General features: G+C 44.7%; 1 long non-coding RNA gene across 5 annotated transcripts; it reads left to right on the top strand.

The window, feature by feature from the left end:
- The first annotated feature begins 967 nt into the window (after positions 1-967).
- LOC127776481 (uncharacterized) lies at positions 968-17,164 on the top strand. 5 transcript variants are annotated; one of them, XR_008018169.1, is made up of 10 exons: positions 968-1,489; positions 1,600-1,801; positions 1,916-2,139; positions 3,326-7,711; positions 15,247-15,605; positions 15,725-15,826; positions 15,969-16,064; positions 16,194-16,292; positions 16,668-16,736; positions 16,916-17,164. It is a non-coding gene; the product is annotated as an uncharacterized LOC127776481 (long non-coding RNA). The 5 variants fall into 5 exon arrangements; XR_008018171.1 differs by lacking the exon at positions 15,969-16,064 and having other exon boundaries at positions 3,326-3,405; positions 6,148-7,711; XR_008018167.1 differs by lacking the exon at positions 15,969-16,064.
- The last annotated feature ends 579 nt before the right edge of the window (positions 17,165-17,743 follow it).

The following is a 17,743-nucleotide window of genomic DNA, read 5'->3' on the forward strand; positions in this document are numbered from 1 at the left end:
GGAGTATACATTTTATTTTTTTTTCTAATATTCACAATGTAGGTGGAATTAGAGCTAAAAATGGTTAAGAGCATGTCCATTCAATAATCATTTCTAGTCTATAATAAAAATATCATCTGTATGGTTACGTTTTTTTATCAAAACAAAATGTAATGTTGGGGAGAGCAGCCAGCCAACCAGCCACGCCATGCCTCGCCTCACCTCATGTGGCTTGACACCACCGCCCCGAGTTTCGCCGTTATTTTGATGTTAACAATAAAAGATCTTAATAAAAGCTCGGCGTGATTGGGTCAAGCCTCTTGGAAAAATTAATTTTGTTTACAATTGTTATTTTTTTTATCTCAAATCTCTACTATTATAAAAATTAAAGATATTTTTGTCGGTACTTTAGTAGGTCATTTGTGTTTGAGTCAGTTTTTAAGTTCATTCGCTTTTGAAAATATAGATATGTGTTTGAGTCGGTTTTTAAGTTTGTTTACTTTAGGAAATACAAAAGACGTCTTATAAGCAATCTGTTTAAAAAAACTCACATGCTAACTTGGGACACTTTTAAAAATACAAAAGGAGTTGTATAAGAAATCTTTTTTAAAAAATCTTGCATGCTAACTTGAGATAAGAGTATACTCCTAATTACAACTCATGATTTTCTAAAAATATATCCAAGCGAATTCTCACAATGATTTTCACCCTAGCTAGACTGTATAACAATAATAATAAAACTAAAATAGCCTTCACCATTTACAGCGCACGGAACATTTATTCTATTAAATATTAAAGTAGAAGTTTATGTTATTTTGATGTGAACAAATTAAAAATCTCAATAAAACTAAATTGAATTGAATCCCATGCATTAGTACAATACTCCATGTAACACGGTGTCAGTTGACCGCAATTAAGTTCAGTCTCCTATTTTTTAAATTTAAATAAAGAAAAGAAGGATTGCTGCCTGTTACAGGAGAGTAAAGAAAACGTGTGGTCGTCGAGATCCTTATCCTCTCAGTGACTCTCTCTCGCTCTCGCTCTCACTCTCTCGTTCTCTCTCTCCCATCCTGTGTCTCTCCGTCTTTGCTCCCCAAACCGGCCGCCCGGCCGGCATTCTGCTCGCTCTGGCGCCGGTCCCCCTCTCGCGCGGATCCACCGTCGACGGCGACGGGAGGGGCGGATTCGTCGACATGTTCCCCTCCCTCACGGTCCCATGGTTTCTCCCCTCCCCCTCTCGTGCCGATCCACTGTCGGCTTCGACGGGAGGGATTGGATCTGGCGACCTCTTTCTCTCCCGCTCCGATCCCGTCGTCTCTCACGCGGATCCGCCACCGGCGACGACGGGAGGGTCCGGATCCGGCGGTGTCCACCGTGGTCGCGGTCTCCCTGCTGCTGCCACCTCTACACGTGCGGGCCGTACGCCGCCCTTGCCGTCTCCTTCTCCCCCGCCTCTGCCGCCGGCCGCTCCGTCTCCTGCACCGACTCTGTCTGAGCTGGACAAGCACAGGTTAGTACTTACTCGCACATCCAGCCAGATCTGATGGGGTTGTTAGGCATGTGCTCATCCGATCTCTTCCCCCTCACCTTTGCCGCCGGATTGGGATTCCTTGAGGTTAGTGGATCTAGAGTCCGCATGGTCGCCGACGAGGTAGGGGAAGGCCACGGTCATCGGTGAGGGAGGGAGGGGAAGGAGTAGGCCACGGTGGTTGGATGGAGTAGGAAAAGGGGGTGGTGGTCGCGGCGTCCAGGATGACGTGCACGGTGTTGGTGGAGAAGGCCGTCAAGCGGTTGCGTCCCTCTCGAACAGCTCGACGGCGAGGTCAGTTTCTTTTTCCGCTCTCTTGATCTAAAAGTGGATGAGCCAAGAACACATATGGATTTATGCATCTCCTCGTGATTTTTTTTGTTCTCATTTTCTAGAATTTGATTACAGGTTCGGCTTAGTGAACAGTGAGCCCCCTCGATGCTGCTGCCGGATCTGGAAGTCCGGGGGGGGGGGGGGGTGTTAGAGGAGGAGCACCGGAAGGGAGGTTGTGTGGGTTGATGCGGTGAGGAGGAGCGGGTTGTCTAGTAGATGGGATGCAGAGATGGTGGCCGGGTCGGAGGGAAGATGTTGGCGGAGGCTGTCTTGGAAGCCGTAGTTGAGGTGCCTGACTGGTAAGTTTTTTAAGTTGATATGGGCTTTTTTTTGTAGTTTGGCGATTCAACAATTCTAGAGCTGGGTATGTTGGCCACAATAACTGACATGATCGATGATTAGTTGTAAATACTACTACTGCTGGATTCGATTGATTTTTCGTGCCTCATGATCTTTTCCATGGGATTTGGTTTGATTTGGGGGTTTGTTTTGCTGGATGTTTGTATCCTATTCGGCCATGTAATTCTTATCTTTGGACTCTATAATTCCTGATGTTTGTCTTACTGTATCTATTGCCTGGGCTTGATTGACTTGATGGTGGACAATCTTTGGACTTTGTAATTCCTGGGCCATGTAATTCATGATAAGCTTGTATCAGACTCTATCTATTGCCTGGGCTTGACTTTGACGGTTGGCTGGCTTTGCAGGTGTGATTCAAAAAACTGATTATAGTGTCTATTTGGGCTTAAACAGTGGGTTGATTAGGAAACGGATGTGATTACCGAAAAACTTACAACTACAGAATATGGATGTTGTATGGGGATGGAATGATGACTTATTGATGGCAGTTTATTGGTTTTAGTCCGCTAGTTCCTTTATATATATAGAAAAGAAAAGTGATCTAAAAAATTAGTGTTGTAGATATTGTTGAGATCATCAAAAATTGAAAAATTGCATCGTGGTCCCGCTTTCTGTTTGTCGCTGTCTTTTCAATCCGTCAACATAAATTTAGGGTAATAATTAACTAAATTGGTTCATGTTTAGGTGTATTAAGGTAGTTTAATTGGGTGATTGTAATGGTAGGTTGAGTTACTAACTTGATAGTACCAATAATTGCTGGGTGTTCATTGAGTACTTGTACATGGACATGATTGGCTAGCTCTTGTACATTGCTCCCCTTCTCCACTGGATTCCTCCATGGCTTCCTCTTTCCTACCTTCTAGAACCTTCTATTGCCACTCATACCTCCTCCTCCTTCGAGAGACGTCTGTACAGCAGTAACCACATCTAACTTGTGCTGTAAAAGAATCTTTGGTTATCCAAGAAATTTCATTTTTTTTCTAGATAATCTGGTGACAGGATTTTATAATGTAAATGCAGTTTGCTTCCAGATTAATAGCATTCCTGAATTGTCACTGTAAACACCAATTCATCTGAATTTAGTTTTTTCTGAGTGGTTTGATTGATTTCAAAATGTTTGGGCAGCTGATGGCCTGAAGTACTATGATCTTGTTGAACGGAAGGGTACAACTGCTGAAAAGGGCTCAACTCTGCATGTAATTTTGGTAATTTCTCCCACCTGCACACAATTTTCATTGTTCAAATCACAGTAATTCCTTTAGCGGTTCCAGGACAACCTATTGTTGGAGTGAACTTATTAGTTGGTTTATATTGATACTATTATCTCACATAACAGAGGGTTTGTCCATATTTCACATATATCAAGTCCTTGTTTTTAGTTAAATTCTTGCGGCTAGTTGTAATTAGTTTATTGGGCTGCTTCAAAGTGAGTTCATTTGGAGATTGCCTGCATATACTTGAATATGAATCAGCACCTTAAAACTGATTAGGACTGAACCTGCTATCTAAAATAGACAGCATGGGTGAATTGTGGGCAAGTAAACTAAATATTTCGCTCTGGTTTGCATTTTAATAGTTGCATTGATATGTTGCACAATCAAATGAGTAGACATGCAATATTACATTATTGATATATATGGCGCAAGCAATAATTATTTTACCACCAAAACATATGTATTTGCCTATGCTTTGATGGTAATAATAATTTGTTAAGCGATAAAGAATTACCTTCCGTTGTCATAAATGCAGTAAACACAGATGTATCACGTTCAAGGAAATTGATCAGTTGATTAAGACCATTAGATTGAATATATTTATGTCTCTACCGAGGGTTATTGTGTGTAGTTTATGCATGCTTTCAGTTTTTAAATATTGTCAGTGGTTGATTAAGACTGTTAGATTGGATATATTTTTTGTCTCTATCATACTATTATGTTATGAGTTTTTTTTAAAATATTCAGGTAATTACTGCCAATATCTTGTTGTTAATATAATGATTTAATTATGCATGATAAATTAAATTGTATTTCTTGCTCTGGTACATGCATTTAATATGACAGAGTATTTAATACGATAGAGTTTATACAAATTACAAGCTATTGCATATCCTGATTATAATTGCTCCTAAAGTTACACAAAAAGAACAAATCTAATTGTTAAGGGTTAAAAAATTTCCTTCCGCCGTCATAAATGCAGTAAACGCAGATGTATCACGTCTAACAGGAAATTGCTCATTTATTTAAAAAAAAATTGGCCACATCTGAGTAGCGTCAAGTAAGAGATTGCTCAATATCCACACCAAATGTTGGGTGTATATATGAGTCTTGTTTGTGTTTTCAGTTTCTTTATATAGGTTGAGAAGATGTTTGTATCCTATTTGGCCATGTAATTCTTATTGTTGGATTCTGTATGTTCTGGGTTGTAATTATTGAGCCATGTAATTGTATACGACTCTATTTGGTATTCAATCCTTCCAAAAAAACAGCTGTCCGAAAAAACCGGACCCACCAAAAAAAATTTGCGACCCACGATCAGATGATCGGTTGGGAAAAAATCAGGCCCAACGAAAAAACAATCGGGCAAAAAAATCGGGCCCAAAAAACTGCACGCGAAAAAAACCAATTGGGAAAAAAAAACCGGTCAAAAAAACCGCGTGTAAAAAATGAATCGGACAAAAAAAAGGCAAAAAACCGCACGTGAGAAAAAAACCGCGTGCGTAAAAAAAAATTGATGGACGAAAAAATATATATATATAGGGAGATACTATACTACATATGAGGTATAGTATACTACATATGGGGTATAGTGTATTGAAACACAACCCAACCCACCCCACCCCATACCACACCCCCCCTTCCACCCCCAACCCCCCTCCCCCTGCTGCATCCCACCCCCATTCGTAGCATGTGTAATACTCTGTCCCGTTATATTTGACGTTGCAGTTCATTTTAAAAGGGGTCTAAATGTTTGACGCTGCAGTACAATCAGAAAAACCGTTTCCATCTTTGCCCCTCTGTTCGACGGCGGCAGTCGCCTTTCTCGCCGAAGACGGCGCGGAGAAGCAGGGGATGGCGGCAGCGGGCGCGGGACGACTTCGGGAGCACCACCAGCGTGCAGAGTGGCAGCTGCGAGATGAGCCGCTCCATCTCCGCCGCGTGCTCCGCCGACGCCTTCCCCACCTGCTCTCCCACGGCCCTGCCGACGCGGGACGCACCACAACGGGAAGCACCGACGCAGCAGAGGAAGACGCCGACGACGCGGCGGAGAAGGCCGACGAGCCCCGGGCGGCGGCGTGGCGGCACATGTGGCGGATGAAGTGGTGGATGGAGACGGATGCCACCGGCACCCTCCTCTCTGGCGACGGCGACGGAATCACAGCCGAAGACGACATCAATTCCTCCGGTTCTTGAATCTCCTCCTCTCTTGCTGCGTTCTTGGTGGTGAGGAGGAAGGTGAGCTAGCTTAGTTGCTACACTTGTCTGTGGCTTATAAGTAAGGTTTTTGGCATGATTCATTCAGCACACAGTGGATGCCCTTGGCCCTTGCTCATCTTTGCTGTTGTCAGGGATAGGGAGGAGCTGAGAAGTTTAGAAATGAAAAAGGGAAATGTAGGTTGGTTGTGAGATGATGAGTTCTTCAGACCTTTGTTTGTCTGGGAATGGTAGTTGTCTGCTTCGATGAAGCTGCAATCTTTTCAGCAAGGAGTGCTGCTACTGTCCTGCGAATTCACAGTGAAATGCTGAATTCATAAGAACTGTCATAAATTTTGCTAAGAGGATAAAAAAACTGAAGTAAATTCAAGATTTAAAAATGAATAGTACTATTACAAAATCTGAATGTAGGTCTGAAAGTCACATCCTAATTTCTCTTGGATTCTTCCTCTCCTACGTTATCACAAAATCTGAATTTCAACATGCACAAAATCTGACCATATTTTCACTTTTCAGGCCTATTATCACCTCACAAAATCAGACCATACTGTCACTTTTCAGTCCTATTATCACCTCACAGCAATGATGCACAAAATATTGCTCTACTAGGAGATGAAGCCAGGAAGGTTCAAGCAGCCCAGCAGCAAACAGGATTTCTACTAAAGGATTAATTCAGATTTTGTAAACAAAATGAAACTCAAGAACTGAGTACACTCAGTACATACTCTTCCAGTTGAACTGCAACTGAACAAGTCTGAAGACACTGTCAGCCTTTCTTTGTCTGTCCGAGCATATCTGCCCACTAAAAAAATACTGAGCCAAATTTCAACATAAGATGATCTTTGTCTGTCTGAGCATTATATAACTCACCTGTTTACATAGCTCAGGAGTTACTGTCCTGTTGAATTAGATGATGAATGCACTTCTTCTGGCAGATGATGGTCTGAATCTTCTTTTCCCAAAAGATTGGACGTTGAAATTTGATAAACTAGTATACTACTGCAAAAGAGAGTTTTTCTGAATGGGCAATGAAGGGAGCAAATCATCAGAACTGCTATGAAATTTCGGTCGAAAAACTGGCAATCCAAGAGCAGCTCTGAAAGTACTGTAAAAACACAAACTTTTAAATTAAAATCTGAATATTATAAACACAACTGATTCATTCTTCTTTATTCATCTTTAGAAAAGGAGATTTGCTCACCTACCTGGCCGAGTCAATCTATAGCTATTTCTTGCACAGGATAAGCACAATTTGGCAGATGCAGCAGCTGCAGCGTGCCTGAACCTGAGAAATGATGAGGTTTTACAGTGTTCATAGATCAGTGGCAAATGGCTCAGGTGATCGATAGATGCCGTTGTAGGTGAAAAGGAGGGCATGATATCTTACTATGAGTGTTGTAAAATTTTGTCCAAAGATTCTGCTGGGTCTTAGGCCTGGGGCGCCCAATTATGAGCAGCGGCGTCGAGAGAGAGCGCCGGCGGCTCAGGAGAATGGCGCTGCCGGCGGCTCCGGCAAGGAGGGGTGGCGGCGAAGGTTCCAGCGAGTACGGGTGGCGGCGGCATCTTGGAGGTGAGCCCCGGCGGCTGGCGTAGCGGACGGCGTTTCCGGCGTTGGGGGTGGCGGCGTTTCAGCCTCTTTCTTCCGTCGTGGCGGCGACTCACGCGTTGAGAGGAGAAGGCATAGGAGCAAATATGTAATTTTACACCTTCCTTAATTTTCACGATCTGGTTGGAAACGTCAAATATAATGAGACGGAGGGAGTAGTAATTTACTTACCCCCACCAAACCTAAACCACCACCACCAGTAATCTATTTACTCACCTATCATGCATATGTATATTAGGATGCAACCGATCATCCCACCCTAATTTTCTGGATCTAGAGACCATCCACTCCCATGCCGGTTTTCTCGGATCGACCAAGAGGGAGAGGGCACGGGACAAAGCTGGCGGTGGCAACGTCCTCCAGCGGCGGGCGGCGGACGACGGGCGAAATCGGTCAACGACGGGTGAAATCGGTCGGAGGCGGCGACGGTCGCGGGTCGCCGACGTCCTTTGCGCCGCGCCATGGAGAGGTGAGGTGGTTCTGAATTTTTTACATTTTGGTCCTTTTTGAAAACTTATTTTACAAATAGACCCCTGGGAAAACTTAAACCAAAAATGGTCCTTTTTGGGGCGCCAGAGCGGCTGGCGCCGTACCCCAACATGGCGGCGCCAGCCACACTGGCGCCGAGCCCGTGCCACCGTGGCACTAGGGCTGTCCGGAGGTGCTGACTGGGCAGAACGGGGGCGCCAGCCAAACTGGCGCGGCACCTCATACCACGGCGCCAGCATGGCTGGCGCGCCCCTCCTCTGCGGCCCCCCAACTTTCTCCCCCCCCAAATTTTTTTTGCCAAGTCTGTTCTGCCTCCGGGCAAAGGCTGGCGCCCAGCCCCAGACCGCGGCGCCAGGGTGGCTGGCGCCGCCCTCCTCCTCGCCCGACACCCTTCTGCCTCCGGGCAAAGGCTGGCGCCCAGCCCCAGACCGCGGCGCCAGGGTGGCTGGCGCCGCCCTCCTCCTCGCCCGACACCCTTCTGCCTCCGGGCCCGGGCTGGCGCCGCCCTCTTGGACTACGGCGCCAGGGTGTCTGGCGCCGCCCTCGTCCCCCACCGAAACCCTTCTGCCTCCGGGCTACGGCTGGCGCCGCCCTCCCCGACCGCGGCGCCAGGATGATTGGCGCCTCTGCCTCCCTGCAAATTGAAGATATATATTGCACAAATGTACCAATTCACAGTTCGCAATTCAAATCACAATTCACAGTATCATACAGACTAAAACAAGTTCCAATTGCACAAATCACAATGCCAAAAGTCCATCACATATTCGACACATCAAACAATGCCAAAAGTCCATCACATATTCGACACATCAAACAATGCCAAAAGTCCATCACATATTCCACACATGAAACAATGTCAAAACTCCATCACATAGTCCTCACATAGTCCATCACATTTTATATCACATAGTGCACCACACATGTCATACTACCAACAAATAGATTAACTTCATACAAATCACTTCTTCCGTTGGCGCCGAATAGCTTGCGAGCCCGGAGTGTACCTACATTTGAAAATCCAGTGTTTAAAACATTTTAAAAACAAAATGAGGGAAATCAAATAACATTTGAGAATGGTAAGCTCATTTTACCTCTTTTTCGCTGCCCGAGTGGATCGCAAGTTGTATTGCGTGGGTTGCGTCCCCTGAGGCGCGTCGGGAAGCTGCGACATGTCTATCTCCTCAGCGTCTGGTGCGACGTAGTCCTCATCCTCCTCGTCGTCGTCGTCATCGTCGTTGCTAGGTGGAGCCGGCGCCTTCCCCTTTCCCCTCCCTTGCGGAATGCGTGACGATGACGAGCCACCAACTTCTTCACGCTCTTCTATCCTGATGGAGTGTCGAGCGGTACTTGGACGCGCGGATTGAGGTAGTGGTGGTGGTAGTCTCCGCGGTTGGTACACGTCGTCCAATCCAACCGACCTGCAACCTAATCTTGCTGCAAGTTTCCGGCACCTTTGACGAACTTTCTGCATTTTAAAAAAAAGAAGTTTGTTAGGCATAACTCAAGTAATGCAAAGTGCTAAATAAATTTTACCTCTAAAACATTGCGGAGTGTGTTCTCTGTGTCCTCACCACCCCTCGGAGCTTGGAGGGCATGCCCCATTTCATTCACACTCCTGAGGAGCTCTCTCGACTGAAAGCGTGAGAATGTATATGTTAGGGTCTAGGGTGTAAATGGAAATAACTTTAACAAATGCAAGAAAACTTACGACTCTGTCTCTAAGTGGGGCGTGCTCCATTTGATATCCAACTCTAGTCCGGACATCATAGGGATTCCGCCCCTCATCGGAATCGCGGTCATCCTCTATGTCGGCTTCCGTCCAAGTAGGGCGGAGGAACAGTCTATATGTCCTATGTAGCCAACGAAGGTACTCTGAGAAAAAATGATTTTGGTGTATATTCTCGATGTACCTGTCGTTCCTTCCGGCTGTCCTCCATTCATCAATGTATCTGTTATGCTCAAGCCCCCAGTCTTTCACTTTCTTTGTTCTCACCCTGTCATACCTAGACAAGTGGAAGGTGATGAAACAAGAGTGAGCATCGACAAAGGTTAAATGGTACAAAATTGAACATTGACAATGAAAGCAAAACAAAGATAAGAAATATTTACTTGTGTAATTCAACTCCAGTTGAGATGTCCTCAACCGGCCAGTCTTGCTTCTTCCCGAATTGTCGCATGACACGGTGCGGAAGGTGGTACTCAACTGCCCAGAAACAAATCAATGGGCACTGGTACATGAAGTAGTCAGAGTCTCGATTGCACATCGAGTTCAGGGTCAGGCTTGAAGCCTCATTTGTGTGGTATGGTAACCACTCAATCTGCAAAAGTTGAAGAGATGTCGTTGGTTAGTATCTCAATTAAAGAAGTAAATGTCTAACTAGAAGTGATATTGGAAGTACTTACATGTTGAGGCTGTAAGCAGTCCATCTCATTGACATAATGCTTGTATGCCACATCCCGGTGAGCATGTGCAGTGGCTGTCCTCTCAAAAAGGTAGGCCACTGTCTTCTCCATGTCTGGCTCATTGTAGGGCCAAGTAGTGGAGCTTTGCCTCCACTTAGGCCTTCCAACCGGTAGTCTTAACCACATCCACAGCTGAATCAATAGCACACAACCACTCATGTTGGACGATGGTGCCTGGCGACAACAGGCCTCACAGAGCTGTCTATATGTCCACGCCAACACTGCTGAGCCCCAACTGAAACGGCCCAGATCACCAAGGTTGGCGACCAAAGGAATCCATATCGCCGAAGCAATGTCACCCCCAGCATCAGGAAATAGAACCCCTCCCAACAAGTGCAAGATGTATGCACGGGCGTAGCACTCAACACGCCATGGCTCAGCGTCGTCGTCAAGCTGTGAGAAGTTCTGACTCAGCCAAGACAGGGGTATTCCATTTTGCTTCTTCTTGCCCCCTTGCCCCTGCTCAATGTTCAGTGGAATGCCAAACAGCTGCTCCACTTGTGCACGCCATCCAGGATTCTCTGTCCTGCCCGTCACGGCATGCCCCCGTAATGGGAGGGCCAAGATCATAGCCACATCCTGTAGAGTGATGGTCATCTCACCACTGGGGAGGTGGAAGCTGTGTGTCTCAGGCCTCCATCTGTCCACAAGTGCTGTCAACGCAGGAGCGTTGAACACTGGCATTCCTCTGCTCACGACCAAGGCCACCCCGAGCAACCCGGCCGCCCTTAGGTACGGGATGTACCTATCGTCGAACACTGGGGGGGCATGAGCTCTAACTCGGAGTGGTTGAAGTACCTGCAATAGCAATTGTAAATCAATTAGTTAATATAATGTCAAACACACGCTACCGATACTTGTGTACAAGTGAATTAATGTCGATTCATACCCTCCCCGCCTCGATCGCAGCCCCGCGATGACGGGCCTCGTAGTACGCCTCCAAGGCTGGGTAAGTCGGTGGTTGTCCCTCCTCGGCCATCCTACATGACAAAGTAATAAATTCACCGTTAGTTACCAATATGACATACATTAAAAGAAAATGAATGCGATAATCCAAAATAAATAAATAGACATTACATAGACAAGAATAAAACATGCATTGACTTAAGTAGGAAAACAAAATATTTACCTCCGTAACACTTATATTTTTTTTGGACTTCTTCTTTTTTGGACGCTTAGGACACTTAGGTTTCTTGTGACCCTCCTGGTGACACAACGAGCATCTATTTTGCACCGGCGCACCATCAAGTTGAACACATGAAGGTGGTTTCCTTCCAGAACCACCAAGACCCGAGTCCATTTCGTTCTTAAATCGCTTCGATCTCCTCTTCCCTCTTGTTTTAATCTTCAAATTTGGGTTAGCAACAAATTCTTCACCATCATACGGTGGCCACTGTGTGGGGTCGAGGTATGGCTCAAAGCGACTTGCCCATGTGTTCACAACGGCTCTTGAAGAGAAATGATACGGCATTCGGTTGGGAGATTCCTCATCAATTGCATGAATCAGATAAACGTGGATAAAATGTGAGCAAGGCATATGGTACAGCAATGGCCTTTGGCAAGAACATGAGTTCCCCTCACCTTCAACTTTGAAGGCTCTTGCGCCGAATCTAACACCGCCTCGCGTTATACCACCCCTCTCTGTGACCTCGTATGTCTTTTTCTGCTTATCGAAACACCTTGAAGTGTGTTTGTTCGCCTTACTTTTTTGCACCTTCATCTTACTATCAACCTTGGTGGACGAACGCTCCCCTAACTGGACTCGCTTCACTGCTTCATCATGTCTGTTCACAAAGTAATCATTGCACTTCATAAACGTAAATGATACTATGGCCGTCACTGGAAGCTTACGAACACCAACTAGCACGCTATTGAACTGTTCGGCCATGTTGGTTGTCATGTAACCCCACCGGCGGCCATTTCTATCGTATGCACGAGACCACTTATCTTTATCCAACAACTCATCTTCAAGCCATTTACGAGGACCTTCGGGAATACGCTGCCTTAGTGCCTCAACATCCCTCTCAAATATCCACTTCTCGTCAATCTGACATATCCTTAGGAGCTCTTTTGTTTGATGCTTGTCCGCACCGGCCTTGTGGAAATTAGCACTGAAGTGCCTCATGCACCATCGATGGTGAACCGGTGGCAATCCTGGAACAGGAGTCCTCATGGCATTCATTATACCAGCATGTCGATCTGAGATAATACAAACCTCCCTATGCGGCCCAACCACAACCCGTCGGACAAGATCGATAAACCAGCACCAGTCTCGTGAATTCTCTTTCTCCACCAAGGCAAAAGCTAAAGGTACAAGTTGGTCCTCCGCATCAGCTGATAATGCAGTCATCAAGGCACCACCGTATTTCCCAGTTAGGAAGGTTGCATCTATAGCTAGTACTGGCCTGCAATGCTTAAAAGCCTCTATGGAAGGACCAAAGCACCAGAATGCACGCATAAAAATTTTCTTGGTCACTCCATCAACGTTGACAACCCGATCAGGATGAGTATCGATGTGGTAGACCATACTGGGATTTGTCTGCTTAATGGCTTGCAGCAAAGTGGGCAAACGGACGTACGCTTCACCCCATTCACCGTAAATGAGCTTCATAGCCTCCTCTCGTGCCCTCCAAGCCTTGCCATACTTCACCCTATACTGGAAAACCTCAAATATATACAAAGCTAACGCAGAAGCAGAGAGTGTAGGTTGCAGTTTTATGGCATTGCATAACCTATTTGCTATGAACTTAGATGTCAGCTGCCGGTGGCTCCCTGAACCTTCGGCAGTAGCACAACTATGGTCCTTACCAACCCGTGATATCCTCCACGTGCCACTAGACCTCTTAGTTGCATGGACCTTCCATTTGCACCGTGGGTTTTCACATTTAACAGTGTACCTCCTGTTTGCGGCAGAATTGACAACACGGTATGGACGATGGTGCACGATGGCGTACTCCTGAAGCCATAGCTTCAATGCGACCATGGATGGGAACTCCAAACCCTTTCTGAGACCATCCACCTGGAATGGTTCTGGCAACTGATCTAGGTTGATGCCGCCATCTAGTATTGCACCATGGGCATGTGTTAGGTCCCTAAACTCAGGAATGTCCGGCTTCCTCCCAAACACCTTCTCAAACGCACGACATTCCTCTAATGCTAACTTGTCATTGTTAGTTAGTGGAGGGAATGGACGGTCATCATCAGAGTCTTCAGCAAATTCAACATCATATTGCTCAACACTTGCCTCCTCGTCAACCTCCTCTCTATTGACTTCTACTGAGACAGAATCGTGACCACCACTCAATTCGACATAAAAGTAATCATCTGGATTCACATATTGGCTTGCTACTTCCGTCGTGTATTCACGGTTGCCTCCGTACAACGACCAATGCACACTCTCCGACAAATGTTCACTTAGATCAAGCCCCTCTTGTACTAACTCCCTTTTCATCTCCCTCGCTGCATCCACATCATCACTACCGCAATGTCTCTTTGATGGGCCTACCTCCCCTAAATCATTTCCAAGCAAAGGTCTCTTCTTATTTTCTTCCCCCTCCAAGTCTTCTCGTACCAACTCAGTCTTACTTGCACCCCCTCCACGACGAGAAGAATATGTCACAAAATTCTTCTCAATGTAATGATAAGAAGGAGATTTGTTTAGATCCAAATTTTCTACGGTACGTACCAACTTTGATGCAAACACCTCTAGAGATCTAAACTGAGACTCTTTTACCAAATCAAAATAAACTTCCTATTCCAACTGACCTATTACATTTAATATATACTTATGCCCTTGACCAACATCGTATCTCCCATAAAAACAAATCTCCACATTATCCTCGGTCCATCCAAGAACTTCTTTCACTCGTGACCTTAGTTCATCTAGAGTTGGGTGGGTGGGAAATAAAATGGTCTTCAATGACATATCCTCAAACTCAACATGCGCACCAACATAAGGTTCCACCATTCTACCACCGTAGTAAACACGAACAATTCTATCCATCTACACCAAAAAATCAAATGTAAATTTGCAACATAAATTAAATCTTCATTCCTAAACGTAGTCCAAACCGACGTATTATAACCAATGCATAACTTAATTTATCCCAAAGCTACTACTCCAAAAAAAAATATTTAATCTACCGACAACTATCAACAAGTTTACTAGTGCATTACACATCTAAATATTACAAATACTCCGTCATACAACCCAACCTAGTTCTAATTAACTATAATCAATTTCTATAATGCAACTAAAATTTTCTCCCCTTCATATAATTAATGGTTAAAAGTTTAACCTATAGGCTCTAGCATCAAGTCCATCAAATTAAAATTACTTTCATGCCTCAACCATAATTTTTCATCCATCCATCCAACCAAACAATCCAAATATTAACATTACCACATATATGGTTAAAAAAATCATGACACCAATGAGTACATTGCAAACATGTAGCATTACAACAAGTAAATCCTAAGAACAAATGCTAAAAATCACAAATTTGGGCAAAAAAGGGATTCTAGGGTTACCCTTCGATCTACAAATTCAACCAATAAAAACGAAAAAAAGAGGGGGGAATGGAGGAGTCTACCTTTCTCTTCGATTTCCACAAAAAATCCCGCGAAAAACAAGTTCAAATGGAGTGGATTTGAGGTGGGGAGGTGAGGGGGAGAGAGTGGGGAAGAACTGCTGCTGCTCAGCTCGGGCTGATGCTTGGGCGAAAATGGGAGTGGGGAGAAGAAAGGTGGTGGGGCCCACGGGGTTTAGGGGGGCGGCCCACAGAGAAGGGGCGCGCCAGCCATGCTGGCGCCGTGGTATGAGGGGCGGCGCCAGTGTGGCTGGCGCCCCACTTCTGCCCAGTCAGCTCCTCCACGCCAGCCCTAGGGCCACGGTGGCACGGGCACGGCGCCAGTATGGCTGGCGCTGCCATGTTGGGGTACGGCGCCAGTAACTCTGGCGCCCCAAAAAGGACCATTTTAGGTTTAAGTTTTTCCAGGGGTCTATTTGTAAAATAAGTTTTCAAAAAGGACCAAAATGTAAAAAATTCACTGAGGTGGTTCTAGCTATTTTCCTCGCCCGATCTGGACCCTGCCCATGAATCGGCATCGACGGGATCTCTTGAGGAGGAGGCGGTTGACGGCGGGATGCGGTGAGGAGCTTCTAGCTGCGTCGACCACACCCTGATTCCTCCCTCGATGGATCTGGCGCGGATCAGGCCTCCCATCGCCCCCCACCACCCCCTCCCCTGCCTCTTGCAAACATCTTCCATGCCCAGCATCCTCGCCGACATCGCGGAGCTATTTTATAGGACAACACGTCATAACAGCACAAGATTGATGCCGGCCGGGGCACCTCGCTGCCTCCCTCCCACAGCGGTGGCATCATGATCTGTGATGCACGATGGTAATGAGTGTAAGCAGCTGAGTCCATGGAATTTTGAACCTTTTATTTTGCATCTTCGTTGTTTTACCGATTTGCTGCTGCAGTTCTGCTAATTTGCTCCTGTATTCTTATTCCTTCACATTCTGCAGTCTGCACTCGTGCCGGTCGGCAGCAGGCGCTGGAGACCCTGGCCAGGCGAAGCAGGCATGGGGATGGCGGTCAGGATCGATGGATGGATGGATGTTCAATTCGTATGTGTTCCAATGAAAGTCAGGATGTTTTATTTGTTTTATTTTTCTCCATGATCCATCTGCTCGATCGATCTCTATAGGCAATAGCTGCTTGTTTTTCTTCGAGGAAGCATAGCTGCCGTGTTTGATCAGTTAATTGCAGCTTATTTGCGGGCGCCGGATATGTGGTGATTGCTTGTGTTCGTTGATGCGCTGTATAACATATCAAATCGCGAGGAGTGTTCAGAAAATTGCTCTCGTCAGTTCTTTTTTTTGTTCAGTCATGAATTGCTATGTGCGAATTATTTAGAAATCTAGCAGTACATCCTTTTCCTGCTCTCATATAAATTGTCGTTTGTTCAGTTATGAAATCGTGCACAATTTTCAGGTTCTGATTTTGCAATGAGCGACTAGGACTAGCCCAAGAAGCACATCATCCGCTCCACTGCTAAGGACTCCGCTGCCTCCTGGCCACGCGGCGATGGATGTGAGCTCCTCCTCCCTAACTTGTGTATGTGATGTATCGTCTATGCAGTTTTGAACTTGTTTGCATCATCAATAATTTTGTCAATTTTTGGAACAGTTTTTGTCAATTTCGTTGGACTGGATTGATGGATGTTCTGAACATTTCCTACTTTCTACTTTGTACATTCATGTGTCATGTGTTCTTCAGATTAGACAATTATTTACACGTGGTTTTGAATTTTGTTCTACTAGATCTTTAGACTGCCAGAACATCTGAATTCATTTTAACATGGCAGTACATATATGAGTTCTGAAATTTGTTCAACTGGATTTTTCTTCTGCCGATTTGTTGTACCTGTTGTGTCATGATATTTTTGTTGCCTACTAAATTCTGCAGATGAAACAAGTTTCAGACAGGCATTTACAATTTCTCCTTTTTGTGTTCTGGACATGGCCAGCCAGTCAGGTGCTTTGATTAACTACTAAATCTGTCTATTTCTTAAAATGGGCCTTTTTCTGTTCGAGATTATTTAATGTTCTGAAGTTTTCGGTTGAACATAGTACTTCAAGTAGTTTCCTCTTAACAATACAGATGCATGACATCTGAATTTTATTGGACTAATTTTTTCCTTTCTTGTTCTGCAGGAAAGCAATTAGTTCGTTCTTTTTGTAGGCTTTTGTACATCTAATTAATTGGTCGTGAGTGATGGATATCTGTTGGCATGAAGTAGTAGGGAATCTATAGCGATTGTGCTATTGTGTTTTTTGTAATTAGTTTTGTGTATTCTACCAATGTAATTGTTGATGCATTTACTGAAACCTGGTTTTAGAAGTTCCAGATTCGAAAATAATTTACTTAATTTTGAAGGCCAGAGATATGTAGTAATTTAGTTACTGATGGAATGCCGGAGTAAATATTGTATCTAGCTGATGGGTAATTTGTTTACTGATAGAAGGTGCCGGAATAAATATTGGTGACCAAGAGTACACATTTTTTTTTAACTTAAGATCATGATCTTTCCCATGTGTAATGTTGTTGGTCACATGATAGAACAAAAATTCAATTGTCATGATATGACCATGTATATTACTGTAAATTACTCGTGGTAATTTTTTAAGCAAAGTGGACATAATAAATGAAACGGTAAATATACCTGGGAAGTAAAGATACTACTGAAGAGATTACAATAGAGAAAATACCTTGGAGTAAATATTACTACCGTAAAGGACTTAATCACACGCAGGTATTAAAACTATTACTAGAAGTAAAAAAATTACTATCAGCATATGGCTATCATGTAGAGTAAAAATTATCACTTAGTAAAAATTTTACTACCGTAAAGGACTTAATCACCGGCAGGCATCTTCCATGAATAGTAAATTGCTAACTAATGATATATTCATATACGGGTAGTAAATGAGTTACTAAGTCAAACCTAGTAGTTACACTAGTCAAACCTAGTAGTTACACGA

This window comes from Oryza glaberrima, chromosome 6, assembly GCF_000147395.1.
Source record: "Oryza glaberrima chromosome 6, OglaRS2, whole genome shotgun sequence".
NCBI lineage: Eukaryota > Viridiplantae > Streptophyta > Magnoliopsida > Poales > Poaceae > Oryza > Oryza glaberrima.